The following is a 5,686-nucleotide window of genomic DNA, read 5'->3' on the forward strand; positions in this document are numbered from 1 at the left end:
GTATAGGATCGCTCAATTTGATCAGTGGGGGAGAGATATATAGGAAATGGAAATATCCAGTATGTAAAACAATGTATATGACTTTTGTAAACAAACCAGTATAATTTTTAAAGCATACTAAAATGTGTATATAGATGTAGATAGATAGATAGATAGATAGATAGATAGATAGATAGATAGATTGATAGATAGATAGAATGTTCGATCAAGGGAGCTATGAAAATGATGGCTGAATATTTGTGTTTCCCAAGAGTGCAATCAGTTTCTAAAGTGTCTTAATGATTTTTTTGCTTGGGTGCGTGGACTGAAAGTAACGATCCATGAGGTAGGGTAATACTGTGGAGTAAGCCTTTTAAAGACGTGATCTTACTTGATTTTCACAATAGGTCATGATTACCTAACCCAGAGACCCAGAATTGTCGATTGTTTTTAACGAACAACTAGGAATATGGATTTGCCCATCCTTCTTGGAGATGAACCATTTAGTAGTGACTTCAAATAAAGTCATAGAACAGAGCAGGGAAACACTGCACGGTTCAAAATCAAGCAGGGTGTGTGTCAGGGATATATTCTGTCTCCATATCTTTTCAATCTACATGCAGAACAGATCATGAACAAGGCCGGGTTTTACAAGGAGGAATGGAGTATCAGTATTAGAGGAAGAATTATCAACAACGTACATTAAGCAAATGACATAACCTTGCTTGCTGAAACTTAGGAGAACCTGAGCAGTTGCTGAAGAAGGACAAAAACAGTCTTCAGTATGGATTGAAGCTCAATATCAAGAAGACAAAATTCTCACCACTGGGTGAATTGGCATCAGTATGATGAATACAGAAGAGATTGATGATAAGGGTTACAGTTTGCTCAGCTCCACAATAAACACGTACGGCATCAGCAATGAAGAAATCAAAGGATGAATTGCATTTGGTAAATCTGCCGTCGAGGACCTTTCCCTAGCACTGAAAAGCAGCAGTGTCTTTAAAGAGTCTAAGGCCTGCCTGATCCAGTCATGGTCATTGCAATTCCTTGCTATTAAGGATGACAGAAGCAGAATCAATGCATTTAAGTTTTGATGTTGGAGAAGAGTCTTGAACATACCATGGACCACCAAGAAAACAAATAGGTCTTTCTTAGAGAAGATGAAACCACGTTTCCCCTTGGTGGCTAGGATTTTGATCCTCTGTCTCACATATTTTGGGCTTGTGATCAAGTGAGAAATCCGTGACAAAGGAAAGGTGGAAAGACAACACAGATAAGGAAGAACCCAGGTGAGATGGATGGATATAGTAACTAGGGCATTGGAAATAGGTGTGTTGGAGCCTATTAGACAGGCTCAGGACAAGGCAAGCTTCAGAGGTGTTATACATAGGGTAGCTGTAAGTCACAGGCAACTTGACGGCACGTGACAACAATAAGAACAAATGCCAATCATGGATGAAATGAAACTAAATTAGTTTTGTTTAATGGCATAAGTCAGTAAAAAAAGTACAATTACGAGAAAAGTTCACTTACCACCTCTCCACCTTTCTAAGCATAGTGTCCCTCTCCACACAATATCTTCTCCCAGCAACATGCCCAAGGGAGCTCAGATGGCCTAGTGGCGGTAAGCAGCCTTGCAATCCTGAAGGCAAGTGGTTTGAGGCTTTCAGCTGCTCTGAGGGTGAACGATGGACAATCTCCTCTCATGGATTTTACTGCCTGTGAAAATCCGGCAGAGGATCAGCTACGAGTCAGTCAAAACTTGACAGTACACCACAACAACAAGCAACATGACAAAGTATGCAACACGACAGCAATTTAAGAATTCTCAAAATGTAAGAAGGTTGTGCCTAACCATGGGTATTGGAGAAAAGGTTAGGAGAACTTCTGGTAAAAAGGAGGGTGACAGAAGGCAACTTGATGAAGGTACGATAGTGACTGCGCCTGGATCAAGCTCTAGTCGCTAATGGTAAGGAATTGTGCTACCAATCCAGCGGTTGTTGTTGTTGTTTTTATGTGCCCTCGAGTTGCTTGTCACTCATAGCGACGCTAGGTACAACAGCCCTGTCCTATCCTGTGCCAATCTCACTGTCTCTGACACTCCCACCCCAATTATCCCAGTCACTGAGTCAATCCACCACATAGAGGCCCTTCTCATCCTGTGCTGTCCCTCCACCCTCCCAAGTATGATGTCCTTCTCCAAGGACCGGTCTCTCCTCACAATATGTCCAAAGTGTGTTAGATGGAGCCTCAGAATCCTTGCCTCCAAGGAGGCACCTGGTTTAACCCTTTCCAGGAGGAATCTGTTTGTTTTCTTAGCAGTCCATGGTATTCTCAATACTCTTCTCCAGCACCACAGCTCAAAGGCATCAATTCTCCTTCTATCCTCCTTGGTCATTGTCCAACTCTCTGATGCATAACAAGTGATTGCGAAGACCATGGCCTGTATCAAACGCACCTTAGTCTCCAGAGAGACACCATTGCTTTTCAGTACTTTGGAGAGGTCCCTAACACACACTTTCCCATGGCAATGCGCCTTTTAATTTCCTGGCTACTGGTGCCAAGAGTGTTGACTGTGGAGCCAAGCAGACTAAAGCTGTGTACAATCTCAATCTCTTCAACGTCCACCTGATGCTGCCAACTTGTCCAGTGGTGAGATTATTTGTCTTCTTGACATTGAGCCTCAATCCATAATGTAGGCTGCAGTCCTTGACCCTCTGTAGCAGGTGCTTCAGGTCCTCTTCAGATTCAGCAAGCAAGGCTGTGTCATCTGCATAACACACATTGTTAATAAATCGTCCAGCAATCTTGACCCCACATTTCTCCTCATAGAGTCCAGCCTCCCGGATAATCTGTTCTGCATATAGGTTGAAAATGTATGGAGATAGGATGCATCCTCAGCGTATGCCCTTCCCAATTTTGAACCATGCAGTCTTCACTTCCTCTCTTCTGACGACTGCCTCCTGGTCCAAGTATAGGTTTGACATTAGAACGATCAAATGCTCTGGGATTCCCATTCTTCTCAGAGTCAGCCACATTTTGTTTCATTCCAGAGTTAGATGGCTGAAATCCACCAGCTGCTTTGTAGGCAAAAGATGGGCATCTCCTCTTGTGTGTTCAGCTCCTGAACTTACTCATTTCTTCCCTTTGCTTTGGCTTCTTGGTGCTATGTTGCCATATTCAGGGTCTCATCTGACAACCATTTTCATCTTTTTTTTCTTTCTTTACATTTTTAAGAAAAGTTTTTCGAAGGTTGTTCAGACTTTCTAAATTAAATACATAGGGAATACTGCAGTTAAAAGAAAAAAGTAAGAGGCCACTAAGTCAAATTGGAAGAAAACAGTAAAGAATGGAGGATAAACTGCAAAGTAAAACGTGACTCAAAAGAGTCTTTTTCTAAGTCAAGTGCGGAGTGTGATTATAGACCTGAAGTTCCTATTATAGCATGAATGTCATTACGTTTTGGGGAAAACAGTTTTAACATATCTCTCAGGGGGGAAAAATATAGTTGCTATTTTTCCATCTCAAAGCGGTTATGAAGTCCAGCGCCACCAGGCAACCTTCATCCTGTCCCACACCGCCGAGAGAGAGTCCAGGGCAGGACGGACATCCAAGATAGTGAACTGGTAGTCTTTGTCGTTCACCTCACCACCATCGTAGTAGTCAATGTTTTACCTCACCTCTGTGCCGCAGCGGTTGACAATCCAGTCGTGCCTGTCAAAAGGTAATTCATACCCCATCCAGGAACGGATCCGTGCCCGTGGTGAATACTCTTTAGCTTTACCCCCAAAGCGAATCAATGATGAGACACAGGGACATTCCGTGGCGTGTAGGGCTTCCCATTTGACGATCTCCGTCCAAGCCTGCTCGTTATTCTGGTTGTGAATTCGAATGATGTTATACATATCTTCCTGACTAATATCCTCATTTTTCCACTTTCACCCTTTCCTTAACATCGCATTCCAAAACATCTGCTCTGATGGGTACACCCACTTTTTCTCAGAATCTGCTCTTGGAATAGAGGAATCCTCCCTGGCAGTCGACAGAGAAAAAGGCTGGTCAGGGGCTGGCATCTGATTAGGGGGTGGCATCAGATTGGAAGGATCTAGGTTCTTCTTATTCTCCAACACAGCGCCTGTCACAGGGCATTGCACATACTCATAGGCTCGGTCCTGGTGAGCGGACACAGAGGAGGTTGTGCTCTCACAGCTGGCATCTGGTTTTGTGCTCATGGGACAACCTCTCATTTTCTGTTCATGCATTGGACATCCTGAAGGCGGGGACGCTGTCTGGGGCTCTGAAGCATTTTTGGTCTGAATCGTGACGGCAGGAGTAGATGCAGACAAACCCATGGCTGGAATCGCTGCTTCCGATCGCTCGGTCACCGCTGTCGCCTCGGTCACCCATTTTCATCTTTAATTTCCTTCTCCTTTATAATTTTCTTTTGTATTACTCATGGATGATATTATTGATATCTTCCCACAGATCATCTAGTCTTCACTCATTAGTATTTATAAGGTCGCACAACTTGATCAGTAGGGGATGGATATGTGAAGGAAAAAGGAAATATCCTGTATGTAAAACAATACATATAAACTTTGTAAACAAACCAGTATAATTTTTTAAAGGATAGTAAAATGTGTGTAGATAGATAGATCAATGGAGCTAGAAAACGGATGGCTGAATATTTGTGTTTCCGAAGAGTGCAATCAATTAGTTTCCAAAGTGTCTTAATGATTATTTTGCTTGCGTGAGTGGACTGAAGGCTAAGAACCATGAGGTAGGATATTAATGTGGAGTAAACATTTTAAAGACATGATCTTACTTAATTCTCACAATATGCCATGCTTACCTAGACCAAAACCCAGAATCGTTGTTTGTTTTTAGTGGAGAACTAGGAATATGGATTTGTCTATCCATCATGGAGGTGAGCAGTTTAGTAGCAACTTCAAGTAAAGTCATAGAACAGAGCAGGGAAATACTGCATGGTTCAAAATCAAGTAGGGTGTGAGTCAGGGATGCATTCTGTCTCCGTATCTTCTCACCCTACATGCAGAACAGACCATGAACGAGACAGGGCTTTATGGGAAGCAATGTAGCATCAGCATGGCGGGAGACTCATCAACAACTTACGTTATGCAAATAACACAACTTTGCGTGCTGAAACTGAGGGAGAGCTGAAGCACTTGCTGCAGAAGTCTTCAATATAGACTGAAGCTCAATATTAAGAAGACAAAGATTCTCACCACTGGGCCAATTGACAGCACCATGATACATAAAGAAGAGATTGAGGTTGTTAAGAGTTACAGCTTGCTCAGCTCCACAATCAACACTTATGGCACCAGGAATTAAAGAAACCAAAAGATGAAATGCATTAGGTAAATCTGCCTTCAGGGACTTGTTCAGAGCACTGAAAAGTAGCAATGTCTGTCTAGAGACTGAGGCGTGCCTGATCCAATCCGTGGTCTTTGCAATTACACGTTATGCATCAGAGAGCTGGAAAATGATTTAAGGATGACAGAACCAGAATATATGCCTCTAAGATTTGGTTTTGGAGAAGAGCTTGAGCATACCATGGACCACCAAGAAAACAAAAAGGTCTTTATTAGAGAAGATGAAACAAACTTTCCCCTTGGTGGCTAGACTAGGATTGTGATACTCTGTCTCTCATACTTTGGGCATGGGATCAAGAGAGCAATCCTTG

At 42.7% G+C, this 5,686-nt stretch overlaps 1 pseudogene; it reads right to left on the bottom strand.

The window, feature by feature from the left end:
• Positions 1-3,515: 3,515 nt before the first annotated feature.
• Positions 3,516-4,334, bottom strand: LOC102865279 (annotated as a pseudogene).
• Positions 4,335-5,686: the final 1,352 nt, after the last annotated feature.

The sequence above is a fragment of the Elephantulus edwardii genome, unplaced genomic scaffold (genome assembly GCF_000299155.1).
Source record: "Elephantulus edwardii isolate Elephantulus edwardi_28Jun2011 unplaced genomic scaffold, EleEdw1.0 scaffold00626, whole genome shotgun sequence".
Lineage (NCBI taxonomy): Eukaryota > Metazoa > Chordata > Mammalia > Macroscelidea > Macroscelididae > Elephantulus > Elephantulus edwardii.